General features: G+C 45.3%; 5 non-coding genes across 5 annotated transcripts; all 5 read right to left on the reverse strand.

The window, feature by feature from the left end:
- Window positions 1-312: 312 nt before the first annotated feature.
- Window positions 313-384, reverse strand: trnad-guc (transfer RNA aspartic acid (anticodon GUC)). The gene has a single exon. It is a non-coding gene; the product is annotated as a tRNA-Asp (tRNA).
- Window positions 385-3,513: 3,129 nt separating this feature from the next.
- Window positions 3,514-3,585, reverse strand: trnad-guc (transfer RNA aspartic acid (anticodon GUC)). The gene has a single exon. It is a non-coding gene; the product is annotated as a tRNA-Asp (tRNA).
- A 3,130-nt stretch (window positions 3,586-6,715) lies between these two features.
- trnad-guc (transfer RNA aspartic acid (anticodon GUC)) lies at window positions 6,716-6,787 on the reverse strand. The gene has a single exon. It is a non-coding gene; the product is annotated as a tRNA-Asp (tRNA).
- Window positions 6,788-9,917: 3,130 nt separating this feature from the next.
- On the reverse strand, window positions 9,918-9,989 carry trnad-guc (transfer RNA aspartic acid (anticodon GUC)). The gene has a single exon. It is a non-coding gene; the product is annotated as a tRNA-Asp (tRNA).
- Window positions 9,990-13,118: 3,129 nt separating this feature from the next.
- Window positions 13,119-13,190, reverse strand: trnad-guc (transfer RNA aspartic acid (anticodon GUC)). Its single transcript has one exon. It is a non-coding gene; the product is annotated as a tRNA-Asp (tRNA).
- Between the last annotated feature and the right edge of the window lie 2,405 nt (window positions 13,191-15,595).

The following is a 15,595-nucleotide window of genomic DNA, read 5'->3' on the forward strand; positions in this document are numbered from 1 at the left end:
TAATGTCTTACAATATTCGACACCAGTAAAGCATCTGATGTAGTTTATGAAATTGAAAAAATCTTTCCATCCTCTTAAGTCTCAGCCTTGGTTGTATGCAGGTTTTGTCACGCCTGCTTAGAGATAACATCACCAATGGGCACCAAATTCTCTCTAGGGTGCTTTATCAAAGGATTGATCTACAATGTGCGAGCGTCTTTATTCATCTATGTAGATGAATCTAGAGCAAACGTGGGCATAGGATTCAACTTTATCCTTCCTGAAAAGGGTGCCAAGTCAGAAGTTCCTCTGCAGTGCACTGAAGTAGGAACTCTCCCCGTCGGGGAATCGAACCCCGGTCTTCCGCGTGACAGGCGGAGATACTATCCACTATACTAACGAGGACAGCTACATGCCCGCCAAAAGAAACAGACTGAGATGTACACGTCCCACAGGTTTTGAAGTATTTTATGTCAGTGCGCCTAGAACAAAAAGGTTTTTAAACACATTCTGGTGATGTTGACCCAGTCTTCTTTCTCCTCTTTTAACAATGTCGGTGTGCTGGCTTATCATTTGTATTTCTTTTCCAATTCTTGTAAAAATGCAAAATATTCAAAGCATTTTGGCTATCCCTGTGTGCTAAACACGTGATTGCTCTACACTATGAGTTAGGTCATATGGAATATTTTTATCAGATTTGGCTTTGACTCTCTTTGCAATATGTTTGATTATTCTATTGCAAATTCCTGTACTGAGCTGCACTCTCTTGTCAACATTCAACTTAGGTCAAGCGATGTCCTGCACTAATTTATTATCAATGTGCAAGTTTCAAATTTGTTGACTTACATTTCTGCTCAAATGTACTAATAGCATTCCTTTGAAAGCTTTACATGACACCTTCATCAGCTAGGTGTGATTTTTTTGATTTTTTTTTTAAAGCAGTGTGCATGCAAAATTGCTGAGCCACCTTGAGCCGTCCCACATCTTCGCCTTGGAAACCTTGGATACCACGTTAGTGTTGTAGGTAGCGAATCAATCTAATACTCTGACAAGCTTTTGAGCACCTGTTCAACTAGAATTGACATTAGCTTGCTAAAATAGCGAGTGGACCATTTGTGAGATTCCCAAATCTTTGAATTTACATCTCAGGCCATTTACAACCCTGAATCAATGACAGATGGGGACTCTTAATTGAACTTGAGGAAGACCTAGGACTTAACCCCGAAGTGCCCAAGCTGTGCGACAGCTGCGATGGTCGGGAGGTTACGGCGTTGCACTTGAAATCCAGCGGGGGTCCCCATGCCGTTTCGACTCCTGCGTGTAGTGTGAGGGAATGTTTCTTTCCTGATGGCTTTGCTGGAAGAATGAGTGCACACTGTCCTCTAGTTCTCTTTTTGTATATGCTTGCCATGGCATTTACAGTTATATGTTACATGGTGGGAATTTGAACATATTTACAGTTATGTTACATGGTGGTGGTAGTCCCCACAGTTTATCAGTTTCCCTGATTCAGTGCCCGAACGGCCTGTGGGAAGAAGCTCCTCTTCCGTCTCTCTGTCTTGGTCTTCAGGGAGCGAAAGCACTTCCCTGACCTCAACAGAGAGAAGAGCCTATTGTTGGGATGGGTGGGGTCCTTCACAATCCTCCTGGCCTTGGTCTGGCACCGCTTGTAGTAGATGGTCTGCAGGTCAGGAAGTTCCGTATGAGTGATGCGCTCTGCTGAACGCACTACCCTTTGGAGTGTTTGTCTGTCCTGCTTGTTGCTGTTCCCAAACCACACTGTGATGTTCCCCGTGAGGATGCTCTCGATAGTGCAGGTGTAGAAGTTCCGCAGTACCTTGGAGGGCAGTCTGAAGTCTCTTAGGCGTCTGAGGTGGTAAAGACGCTGACGAGCCTTCTTTGCCAGGGAGTTGGTATGGCGGGACCAGGACAGGTCCTGCGAGATGTGAACACCAAGGTACCTGAAACTATCTACTCTTTCCACCGTGGTTCCACTGATCCTCACGGGTTGGTAGTGCCGCTCCTGCTTCTTGCTGCAATCCACGATCAGCTCCTTTGTCTCACTGACGTTTAGGAGGAGATTATTTTCCTGGCACCAGTTTTCCAGGTGTTTAATCTCCTCCAGGTAGGCCCTCTCATCGTTGTCCGAGATCAGGCCCGTGACAACGGTGTCGTCAGCAAACTTGACAATGATGGTGGAGCTGGAAGTGGCTGTGCAGTCGTAGGTGTACAGTGAGTAGAGCAGGGGGCTTAGGACACAACCCTGAGGAGCTCCAGTGCTGAGGGTGAGGGTGGATGAGGCACGGTTGCCCACCCGTACTGATTGTGGTCTGTCTGTTAGGAAGTTGGAGATCCAGTCGCACAGGGATGTATGCAGTCCTAGATCCTCCAACTTAGTAGTGAGCAGGGAGGGGATGATAGTGTTAAATGCTGAACTGTGTTACCCCGCTGCTGCGCTCCCTTCATTGGCTTCCAGTAGCTGCACACCTCAGATTTAAAATCTTGATGCTTGCCTACCAAGCCAAAAATGGGCCAGCCCCTTCATACATTGAGTTAATGGTCAAAGCCCGATTCGTAACCTCGCGTTCTTCGAACCTCAAGTATGGCTTGGCTTGAAATGCCATGCTTCAAGTCTCATGGAAGACAAGCGTTGAGACTATTTCCTGTCCTGGCTCACAGATGGTGGAATTAACTTCCGCTTGCTGTCCGGACAGCGGAGTCCCTTGCAGGCTTCAAACACAGACTGAAGACCCATCTATTCATGGAATATTTAAATGACAAATGACCCTGCTCCTTTATTGACAGAACTGAATTAGCACTTAATGTAGAGTATTATTTATTACACTGATGCTGTCTAACAAACTTTAGAACTTATTGTTTATTGCACTTATCATTGTTTAAGATAGACCTCATGCATTTTGTACTTCTAGGCAACAGCAGTGATCCCTGTATTTCTACAGTAATCTCGATCATTTCTATATTGGACTCCAACCTACTGTAATGACTAGGCTGTATTCTATGAGTAAATAACACAGCACCTTTGTAAGTCGCACTGGATAAGAGCGCCTGTTAAATGCCATAAATGTAAATGTAAATGTAACAAGTACATCTCAAGACTTGACACTCAAGTCCCAACACAAGTCAAAAGTGAACACGTACAATCCAAAGGCAAGATGCAGTTACCAAGTACTTCCCTTCAAGTCATAGTCAAGTCACCACATTTAATGTCTTACAATATTCGACACCAGTAAAGCATCTGATGTAGTTTATGAAATTGAAAAAATCTTTCCATCCTCTTAAGTCTCAGCCTTGGTTGTATGCAGGTTTTGTCACGCCTGCTTAGAGATAACATCACCAATGGGCACCAAATTCTCTCTAGGGTGCTTTATCAAAGGATTGATCTACAATGTGCGAGCGTCTTTATTCATCTATGTAGATGAATCTAGAGCAAACGTGGGCATAGGATTCAACTTTATCCTTCCTGAAAAGGGTGCCAAGTCAGAAGTTCCTCTGCAGTGCACTGAAGTAGGAACTCTCCCCGTCGGGGAATCGAACCCCGGTCTTCCGCGTGACAGGCGGAGATACTATCCACTATACTAACGAGGACAGCTACATGCCCGCCAAAAGAAACAGACTGAGATGTACACGTCCCACAGGTTTTGAAGTATTTTATGTCAGTGCGCCTAGAACAAAAAGGTTTTTAAACACATTCTGGTGATGTTGACCCAGTCTTCTTTCTCCTCTTTTAACAATGTCGGTGTGCTGGCTTATCATTTGTATTTCTTTTCCAATTCTTGTAAAAATGCAAAATATTCAAAGCATTTTGGCTATCCCTGTGTGCTAAACACGTGATTGCTCTACACTATGAGTTAGGTCATATGGAATATTTTTATCAGATTTGGCTTTGACTCTCTTTGCAATATGTTTGATTATTCTATTGCAAATTCCTGTACTGAGCTGCACTCTCTTGTCAACATTCAACTTAGGTCAAGCGATGTCCTGCACTAATTTATTATCAATGTGCAAGTTTCAAATTTGTTGACTTACATTTCTGCTCAAATGTACTAATAGCATTCCTTTGAAAGCTTTACATGACACCTTCATCAGCTAGGTGTGATTTTTTTTGATTTTTTTTTTAAAGCAGTGTGCATGCAAAATTGCTGAGCCACCTTGAGCCGTCCCACATCTTCGCCTTGGAAACCTTGGATACCACGTTAGTGTTGTAGGTAGCGAATCAATCTAATACTCTGACAAGCTTTTGAGCACCTGTTCAACTAGAATTGACATTAGCTTGCTAAAATAGCGAGTGGACCATTTGTGAGATTCCCAAATCTTTGAATTTACATCTCAGGCCATTTACAACCCTGAATCAATGACAGATGGGGACTCTTAATTGAACTTGAGGAAGACCTAGGACTTAACCCCGAAGTGCCCAAGCTGTGCGACAGCTGCGATGGTCGGGAGGTTACGGCGTTGCACTTGAAATCCAGCGGGGGTCCCCATGCCGTTTCGACTCCTGCGTGTAGTGTGAGGGAATGTTTCTTTCCTGATGGCTTTGCTGGAAGAATGAGTGCACACTGTCCTCTAGTTCTCTTTTTGTATATGCTTGCCATGGCATTTACAGTTATATGTTACATGGTGGGAATTTGAACATATTTACAGTTATGTTACATGGTGGTGGTAGTCCCCACAGTTTATCAGTTTCCCTGATTCAGTGCCCGAACGGCCTGTGGGAAGAAGCTCCTCTTCCGTCTCTCTGTCTTGGTCTTCAGGGAGCGAAAGCACTTCCCTGACCTCAACAGAGAGAAGAGCCTATTGTTGGGATGGGTGGGGTCCTTCACAATCCTCCTGGCCTTGGTCTGGCACCGCTTGTAGTAGATGGTCTGCAGGTCAGGAAGTTCCGTATGAGTGATGCGCTCTGCTGAACGCACTACCCTTTGGAGTGTTTGTCTGTCCTGCTTGTTGCTGTTCCCAAACCACACTGTGATGTTCCCCGTGAGGATGCTCTCGATAGTGCAGGTGTAGAAGTTCCGCAGTACCTTGGAGGGCAGTCTGAAGTCTCTTAGGCGTCTGAGGTGGTAAAGACGCTGACGAGCCTTCTTTGCCAGGGAGTTGGTATGGCGGGACCAGGACAGGTCCTGCGAGATGTGAACACCAAGGTACCTGAAACTATCTACTCTTTCCACCGTGGTTCCACTGATCCTCACGGGTTGGTAGTGCCGCTCCTGCTTCTTGCTGCAATCCACGATCAGCTCCTTTGTCTCACTGACGTTTAGGAGGAGATTATTTTCCTGGCACCAGTTTTCCAGGTGTTTAATCTCCTCCAGGTAGGCCCTCTCATCGTTGTCCGAGATCAGGCCCGTGACAACGGTGTCGTCAGCAAACTTGACAATGATGGTGGAGCTGGAAGTGGCTGTGCAGTCGTAGGTGTACAGTGAGTAGAGCAGGGGGCTTAGGACACAACCCTGAGGAGCTCCAGTGCTGAGGGTGAGGGTGGATGAGGCACGGTTGCCCACCCGTACTGATTGTGGTCTGTCTGTTAGGAAGTTGGAGATCCAGTCGCACAGGGATGTATGCAGTCCTAGATCCTCCAACTTAGTAGTGAGCAGGGAGGGGATGATAGTGTTAAATGCTGAACTGTGTTACCCCGCTGCTGCGCTCCCTTCATTGGCTTCCAGTAGCTGCACACCTCAGATTTAAAATCTTGATGCTTGCCTACCAAGCCAAAAATGGGCCAGCCCCTTCATACATTGAGTTAATGGTCAAAGCCCGATTCGTAACCTCGCGTTCTTCGAACCTCAAGTATGGCTTGGCTTGAAATGCCATGCTTCAAGTCTCATGGAAGACAAGCGTTGAGACTATTTCCTGTCCTGGCTCACAGATGGTGGAATTAACTTCCGCTTGCTGTCCGGACAGCGGAGTCCCTTGCAGGCTTCAAACACAGACTGAAGACCCATCTATTCATGGAATATTTAAATGACAAATGACCCTGCTCCTTTATTGACAGAACTGAATTAGCACTTAATGTAGAGTATTATTTATTACACTGATGCTGTCTAACAAACTTTAGAACTTATTGTTTATTGCACTTATCATTGTTTAAGATAGACCTCATGCATTTTGTACTTCTAGGCAACAGCAGTGATCCCTGTATTTCTACAGTAATCTCGATCATTTCTATATTGGACTCCAACCTACTGTAATGACTAGGCTGTATTCTATGAGTAAATAACACAGCACCTTTGTAAGTCGCACTGGATAAGAGCGCCTGTTAAATGCCATAAATGTAAATGTAAATGTAACAAGTACATCTCAAGACTTGACACTCAAGTCCCGACACAAGTCAAAAGTGAACACGTACAATCCAAAGGCAAGATGCAGTTACCAAGTACTTCCCTTCAAGTCATAGTCAAGTCACCACATTTAATGTCTTACAATATTCGACACCAGTAAAGCATCTGATGTAGTTTATGAAATTGAAAAAATCTTTCCATCCTCTTAAGTCTCAGCCTTGGTTGTATGCAGGTTTTGTCACGCCTGCTTAGAGATAACATCACCAATGGGCACCAAATTCTCTCTAGGGTGCTTTATCAAAGGATTGATCTACAATGTGCGAGCGTCTTTATTCATCTATGTAGATGAATCTAGAGCAAACGTGGGCATAGGATTCAACTTTATCCTTCCTGAAAAGGGTGCCAAGTCAGAAGTTCCTCTGCAGTGCACTGAAGTAGGAACTCTCCCCGTCGGGGAATCGAACCCCGGTCTTCCGCGTGACAGGCGGAGATACTATCCACTATACTAACGAGGACAGCTACATGCCCGCCAAAAGAAACAGACTGAGATGTACACGTCCCACAGGTTTTGAAGTATTTTATGTCAGTGCGCCTAGAACAAAAAGGTTTTTAAACACATTCTGGTGATGTTGACCCAGTCTTCTTTCTCCTCTTTTAACAATGTCGGTGTGCTGGCTTATCATTTGTATTTCTTTTCCAATTCTTGTAAAAATGCAAAATATTCAAAGCATTTTGGCTATCCCTGTGTGCTAAACACGTGATTGCTCTACACTATGAGTTAGGTCATATGGAATATTTTTATCAGATTTGGCTTTGACTCTCTTTGCAATATGTTTGATTATTCTATTGCAAATTCCTGTACTGAGCTGCACTCTCTTGTCAACATTCAACTTAGGTCAAGCGATGTCCTGCACTAATTTATTATCAATGTGCAAGTTTCAAATTTGTTGACTTACATTTCTGCTCAAATGTACTAATAGCATTCCTTTGAAAGCTTTACATGACACCTTCATCAGCTAGGTGTGATTTTTTTTGATTTTTTTTTTAAAGCAGTGTGCATGCAAAATTGCTGAGCCACCTTGAGCCGTCCCACATCTTCGCCTTGGAAACCTTGGATACCACGTTAGTGTTGTAGGTAGCGAATCAATCTAATACTCTGACAAGCTTTTGAGCACCTGTTCAACTAGAATTGACATTAGCTTGCTAAAATAGCGAGTGGACCATTTGTGAGATTCCCAAATCTTTGAATTTACATCTCAGGCCATTTACAACCCTGAATCAATGACAGATGGGGACTCTTAATTGAACTTGAGGAAGACCTAGGACTTAACCCCGAAGTGCCCAAGCTGTGCGACAGCTGCGATGGTCGGGAGGTTACGGCGTTGCACTTGAAATCCAGCGGGGGTCCCCATGCCGTTTCGACTCCTGCGTGTAGTGTGAGGGAATGTTTCTTTCCTGATGGCTTTGCTGGAAGAATGAGTGCACACTGTCCTCTAGTTCTCTTTTTGTATATGCTTGCCATGGCATTTACAGTTATATGTTACATGGTGGGAATTTGAACATATTTACAGTTATGTTACATGGTGGTGGTAGTCCCCACAGTTTATCAGTTTCCCTGATTCAGTGCCCGAACGGCCTGTGGGAAGAAGCTCCTCTTCCGTCTCTCTGTCTTGGTCTTCAGGGAGCGAAAGCACTTCCCTGACCTCAACAGAGAGAAGAGCCTATTGTTGGGATGGGTGGGGTCCTTCACAATCCTCCTGGCCTTGGTCTGGCACCGCTTGTAGTAGATGGTCTGCAGGTCAGGAAGTTCCGTATGAGTGATGCGCTCTGCTGAACGCACTACCCTTTGGAGTGTTTGTCTGTCCTGCTTGTTGCTGTTCCCAAACCACACTGTGATGTTCCCCGTGAGGATGCTCTCGATAGTGCAGGTGTAGAAGTTCCGCAGTACCTTGGAGGGCAGTCTGAAGTCTCTTAGGCGTCTGAGGTGGTAAAGACGCTGACGAGCCTTCTTTGCCAGGGAGTTGGTATGGCGGGACCAGGACAGGTCCTGCGAGATGTGAACACCAAGGTACCTGAAACTATCTACTCTTTCCACCGTGGTTCCACTGATCCTCACGGGTTGGTAGTGCCGCTCCTGCTTCTTGCTGCAATCCACGATCAGCTCCTTTGTCTCACTGACGTTTAGGAGGAGATTATTTTCCTGGCACCAGTTTTCCAGGTGTTTAATCTCCTCCAGGTAGGCCCTCTCATCGTTGTCCGAGATCAGGCCCGTGACAACGGTGTCGTCAGCAAACTTGACAATGATGGTGGAGCTGGAAGTGGCTGTGCAGTCGTAGGTGTACAGTGAGTAGAGCAGGGGGCTTAGGACACAACCCTGAGGAGCTCCAGTGCTGAGGGTGAGGGTGGATGAGGCACGGTTGCCCACCCGTACTGATTGTGGTCTGTCTGTTAGGAAGTTGGAGATCCAGTCGCACAGGGATGTATGCAGTCCTAGATCCTCCAACTTAGTAGTGAGCAGGGAGGGGATGATAGTGTTAAATGCTGAACTGTGTTACCCCGCTGCTGCGCTCCCTTCATTGGCTTCCAGTAGCTGCACACCTCAGATTTAAAATCTTGATGCTTGCCTACCAAGCCAAAAATGGGCCAGCCCCTTCATACATTGAGTTAATGGTCAAAGCCCGATTCGTAACCTCGCGTTCTTCGAACCTCAAGTATGGCTTGGCTTGAAATGCCATGCTTCAAGTCTCATGGAAGACAAGCGTTGAGACTATTTCCTGTCCTGGCTCACAGATGGTGGAATTAACTTCCGCTTGCTGTCCGGACAGCGGAGTCCCTTGCAGGCTTCAAACACAGACTGAAGACCCATCTATTCATGGAATATTTAAATGACAAATGACCCTGCTCCTTTATTGACAGAACTGAATTAGCACTTAATGTAGAGTATTATTTATTACACTGATGCTGTCTAACAAACTTTAGAACTTATTGTTTATTGCACTTATCATTGTTTAAGATAGACCTCATGCATTTTGTACTTCTAGGCAACAGCAGTGATCCCTGTATTTCTACAGTAATCTCGATCATTTCTATATTGGACTCCAACCTACTGTAATGACTAGGCTGTATTCTATGAGTAAATAACACAGCACCTTTGTAAGTCGCACTGGATAAGAGCGCCTGTTAAATGCCATAAATGTAAATGTAAATGTAACAAGTACATCTCAAGACTTGACACTCAAGTCCCGACACAAGTCAAAAGTGAACACGTACAATCCAAAGGCAAGATGCAGTTACCAAGTACTTCCCTTCAAGTCATAGTCAAGTCACCACATTTAATGTCTTACAATATTCGACACCAGTAAAGCATCTGATGTAGTTTATGAAATTGAAAAAATCTTTCCATCCTCTTAAGTCTCAGCCTTGGTTGTATGCAGGTTTTGTCACGCCTGCTTAGAGATAACATCACCAATGGGCACCAAATTCTCTCTAGGGTGCTTTATCAAAGGATTGATCTACAATGTGCGAGTGTCTTTATTCATCTATGTAGATGAATCTAGAGCAAACGTGGGCATAGGATTCAACTTTATCCTTCCTGAAAAGGGTGCCAAGTCAGAAGTTCCTCTGCAGTGCACTGAAGTAGGAACTCTCCCCGTCGGGGAATCGAACCCCGGTCTTCCGCGTGACAGGCGGAGATACTATCCACTATACTAACGAGGACAGCTACATGCCCGCCAAAAGAAACAGACTGAGATGTACACGTCCCACAGGTTTTGAAGTATTTTATGTCAGTGCGCCTAGAACAAAAAGGTTTTTAAACACATTCTGGTGATGTTGACCCAGTCTTCTTTCTCCTCTTTTAACAATGTCGGTGTGCTGGCTTATCATTTGTATTTCTTTTCCAATTCTTGTAAAAATGCAAAATATTCAAAGCATTTTGGCTATCCCTGTGTGCTAAACACGTGATTGCTCTACACTATGAGTTAGGTCATATGGAATATTTTTATCAGATTTGGCTTTGACTCTCTTTGCAATATGTTTGATTATTCTATTGCAAATTCCTGTACTGAGCTGCACTCTCTTGTCAACATTCAACTTAGGTCAAGCGATGTCCTGCACTAATTTATTATCAATGTGCAAGTTTCAAATTTGTTGACTTACATTTCTGCTCAAATGTACTAATAGCATTCCTTTGAAAGCTTTACATGACACCTTCATCAGCTAGGTGTGATTTTTTTGATTTTTTTTTTAAAGCAGTGTGCATGCAAAATTGCTGAGCCACCTTGAGCCGTCCCACATCTTCGCCTTGGAAACCTTGGATACCACGTTAGTGTTGTAGGTAGCGAATCAATCTAATACTCTGACAAGCTTTTGAGCACCTGTTCAACTAGAATTGACATTAGCTTGCTAAAATAGCGAGTGGACCATTTGTGAGATTCCCAAATCTTTGAATTTACATCTCAGGCCATTTACAACCCTGAATCAATGACAGATGGGGACTCTTAATTGAACTTGAGGAAGACCTAGGACTTAACCCCGAAGTGCCCAAGCTGTGCGACAGCTGCGATGGTCGGGAGGTTACGGCGTTGCACTTGAAATCCAGCGGGGGTCCCCATGCCGTTTCGACTCCTGCGTGTAGTGTGAGGGAATGTTTCTTTCCTGATGGCTTTGCTGGAAGAATGAGTGCACACTGTCCTCTAGTTCTCTTTTTGTATATGCTTGCCATGGCATTTACAGTTATATGTTACATGGTGGGAATTTGAACATATTTACAGTTATGTTACATGGTGGTGGTAGTCCCCACAGTTTATCAGTTTCCCTGATTCAGTGCCCGAACGGCCTGTGGGAAGAAGCTCCTCTTCCGTCTCTCTGTCTTGGTCTTCAGGGAGCGAAAGCACTTCCCTGACCTCAACAGAGAGAAGAGCCTATTGTTGGGATGGGTGGGGTCCTTCACAATCCTCCTGGCCTTGGTCTGGCACCGCTTGTAGTAGATGGTCTGCAGGTCAGGAAGTTCCGTATGAGTGATGCGCTCTGCTGAACGCACTACCCTTTGGAGTGTTTGTCTGTCCTGCTTGTTGCTGTTCCCAAACCACACTGTGATGTTCCCCGTGAGGATGCTCTCGATAGTGCAGGTGTAGAAGTTCCGCAGTACCTTGGAGGGCAGTCTGAAGTCTCTTAGGCGTCTGAGGTGGTAAAGACGCTGACGAGCCTTCTTTGCCAGGGAGTTGGTATGGCGGGACCAGGACAGGTCCTGCGAGATGTGAACACCAAGGTACCTGAAACTATCTACTCTTTCCACCGTGGTTCCACTGATCCTCACGGGTTGGTAGTGCCGCTCCTGCTTCTTGCTGCAATCCACGATCAGCTCCTTTGTCTCACTGACGTTTAGGAGGAGATTATTTTCCTGGCACCAGTTTTCCAGGTGTTTAATCTCCTCCAGGTAGGCCCTCTCATCGTTGTCCGAGATCAGGCCCGTGACAACGGTGTCGTCAGCAAACTTGACAATGATGGTGGAGCTGGAAGTGGCTGTGCAGTCGTAGGTGTACAGTGAGTAGAGCAGGGGGCTTAGGACACAACCCTGAGGAGCTCCAGTGCTGAGGGTGAGGGTGGATGAGGCACGGTTGCCCACCCGTACTGATTGTGGTCTGTCTGTTAGGAAGTTGGAGATCCAGTCGCACAGGGATGTATGCAGTCCTAGATCCTCCAACTTAGTAGTGAGCAGGGAGGGGATGATAGTGTTAAATGCTGAACTGTGTTACCCCGCTGCTGCGCTCCCTTCATTGGCTTCCAGTAGCTGCACACCTCAGATTTAAAATCTTGATGCTTGCCTACCAAGCCAAAAATGGGCCAGCCCCTTCATACATTGAGTTAATGGTCAAAGCCCGATTCGTAACCTCGCGTTCTTCGAACCTCAAGTATGGCTTGGCTTGAAATGCCATGCTTCAAGTCTCATGGAAGACAAGCGTTGAGACTATTTCCTGTCCTGGCTCACAGATGGTGGAATTAACTTCCGCTTGCTGTCCGGACAGCGGAGTCCCTTGCAGGCTTCAAACACAGACTGAAGACCCATCTATTCATGGAATATTTAAATGACAAATGACCCTGCTCCTTTATTGACAGAACTGAATTAGCACTTAATGTAGAGTATTATTTATTACACTGATGCTGTCTAACAAACTTTAGAACTTATTGTTTATTGCACTTATCATTGTTTAAGATAGACCTCATGCATTTTGTACTTCTAGGCAACAGCAGTGATCCCTGTATTTCTACAGTAATCTCGATCATTTCTATATTGGACTCCAACCTACTGTAATGACTAGGCTGTATTCTATGAGTAAATAACACAGCACCTTTGTAAGTCGCACTGGATAAGAGCGCCTGTTAAATGCCATAAATGTAAATGTAAATGTAACAAGTACATCTCAAGACTTGACACTCAAGTCCCGACACAAGTCAAAAGTGAACACGTACAATCCAAAGGCAAGATGCAGTTACCAAGTACTTCCCTTCAAGTCATAGTCAAGTCACCACATTTAATGTCTTACAATATTCGACACCAGTAAAGCATCTGATGTAGTTTATGAAATTGAAAAAATCTTTCCATCCTCTTAAGTCTCAGCCTTGGTTGTATGCAGGTTTTGTCACGCCTGCTTAGAGATAACATCACCAATGGGCACCAAATTCTCTCTAGGGTGCTTTATCAAAGGATTGATCTACAATGTGCGAGTGTCTTTATTCATCTATGTAGATGAATCTAGAGCAAACGTGGGCATAGGATTCAACTTTATCCTTCCTGAAAAGGGTGCCAAGTCAGAAGTTCCTCTGCAGTGCACTGAAGTAGGAACTCTCCCCGTCGGGGAATCGAACCCCGGTCTTCCGCGTGACAGGCGGAGATACTATCCACTATACTAACGAGGACAGCTACATGCCCGCCAAAAGAAACAGACTGAGATGTACACGTCCCACAGGTTTTGAAGTATTTTATGTCAGTGCGCCTAGAACAAAAAGGTTTTTAAACACATTCTGGTGATGTTGACCCAGTCTTCTTTCTCCTCTTTTAACAATGTCGGTGTGCTGGCTTATCATTTGTATTTCTTTTCCAATTCTTGTAAAAATGCAAAATATTCAAAGCATTTTGGCTATCCCTGTGTGCTAAACACGTGATTGCTCTACACTATGAGTTAGGTCATATGGAATATTTTTATCAGATTTGGCTTTGACTCTCTTTGCAATATGTTTGATTATTCTATTGCAAATTCCTGTACTGAGCTGCACTCTCTTGTCAACATTCAACTTAGGTCAAGCGATGTCCTGCACTAATTTATTATCAATGTGCAAGTTTCAAATTTGTTGACTTACATTTCTGCTCAAATGTACTAATAGCATTCCTTTGAAAGCTTTACATGACACCTTCATCAGCTAGGTGTGATTTTTTTGATTTTTTTTTTAAAGCAGTGTGCATGCAAAATTGCTGAGCCACCTTGAGCCGTCCCACATCTTCGCCTTGGAAACCTTGGATACCACGTTAGTGTTGTAGGTAGCGAATCAATCTAATACTCTGACAAGCTTTTGAGCACCTGTTCAACTAGAATTGACATTAGCTTGCTAAAATAGCGAGTGGACCATTTGTGAGATTCCCAAATCTTTGAATTTACATCTCAGGCCATTTACAACCCTGAATCAATGACAGATGGGGACTCTTAATTGAACTTGAGGAAGACCTAGGACTTAACCCCGAAGTGCCCAAGCTGTGCGACAGCTGCGATGGTCGGGAGGTTACGGCGTTGCACTTGAAATCCAGCGGGGGTCCCCATGCCGTTTCGACTCCTGCGTGTAGTGTGAGGGAATGTTTCTTTCCTGATGGCTTTGCTGGAAGAATGAGTGCACACTGTCCTCTAGTTCTCTTTTTGTATATGCTTGCCATGGCATTTACAGTTATATGTTACATGGTGGGAATTTGAACATATTTACAGTTATGTTACATGGTGGTGGTAGTCCCCACAGTTTATCAGTTTCCCTGATTCAGTGCCCGAACGGCCTGTGGGAAGAAGCTCCTCTTCCGTCTCTCTGTCTTGGTCTTCAGGGAGCGAAAGCACTTCCCTGACCTCAACAGAGAGAAGAGCCTATTGTTGGGATGGGTGGGGTCCTTCACAATCCTCCTGGCCTTGGTCTGGCACCGCTTGTAGTAGATGGTCTGCAGGTCAGGAAGTTCCGTATGAGTGATGCGCTCTGCTGAACGCACTACCCTTTGGAGTGTTTGTCTGTCCTGCTTGTTGCTGTTCCCAAACCACACTGTGATGTTCCCCGTGAGGATGCTCTCGATAGTGCAGGTGTAGAAGTTCCGCAGTACCTTGGAGGGCAGTCTGAAGTCTCTTAGGCGTCTGAGGTGGTAAAGACGCTGACGAGCCTTCTTTGCCAGGGAGTTGGTATGGCGGGACCAGGACAGGTCCTGCGAGATGTGAACACCAAGGTACCTGAAACTATCTACTCTTTCCACCGTGGTTCCACTGATCCTCACGGGTTGGTAGTGCCGCTCCTGCTTCTTGCTGCAATCCACGATCAGCTCCTTTGTCTCACTGACGTTTAGGAGGAGATTATTTTCCTGGCACCAGTTTTCCAGGTGTTTAATCTCCTCCAGGTAGGCCCTCTCATCGTTGTCCGAGATCAGGCCCGTGACAACGGTGTCGTCAGCAAACTTGACAATGATGGTGGAGCTGGAAGTGGCTGTGCAGTCGTAGGTGTACAGTGAGTAGAGCAGGGGGCTTAGGACACAACCCTGAGGAGCTCCAGTGCTGAGGGTGAGGGTGGATGAGGCACGGTTGCCCACCCGTACTGATTGTGGTCTGTCTGTTAGGAAGTTGGAGATCCAGTCGCACAGGGATGTATGCAGTCCTAGATCCTCCAACTTAGTAGTGAGCAGGGAGGGGATGATAGTGTTAAATGCTGAACTGTGTTACCCCGCTGCTGCGCTCCCTTCATTGGCTTCCAGTAGCTGCACACCTCAGATTTAAAATCTTGATGCTTGCCTACCAAGCCAAAAATGGGCCAGCCCCTTCATACATTGAGTTAATGGTCAAAGCCCGATTCGTAACCTCGCGTTCTTCGAACCTCAAGTATGGCTTGGCTTGAAATGCCATGCTTCAAGTCTCATGGAAGACAAGCGTTGAGACTATTTCCTGTCCTGGCTCACAGATGGTGGAATTAACTTCCGCTTGCTGTCCGGACAGCGGAGTCCCTTGCAGGCTTCAAACACAGACTGAAGACCCATCTATTCATGGAATATTTAAATGACAAATGACCCTGCTCCTTTATTGACAGAACTA

The sequence above is a fragment of the Electrophorus electricus genome, chromosome 10 (genome assembly GCF_041902795.1).
Source record: "Electrophorus electricus isolate QZ-2024a chromosome 10, ASM4190279v1, whole genome shotgun sequence".
Classification (NCBI taxonomy): Eukaryota; Metazoa; Chordata; class Actinopteri; order Gymnotiformes; family Gymnotidae; genus Electrophorus; species Electrophorus electricus.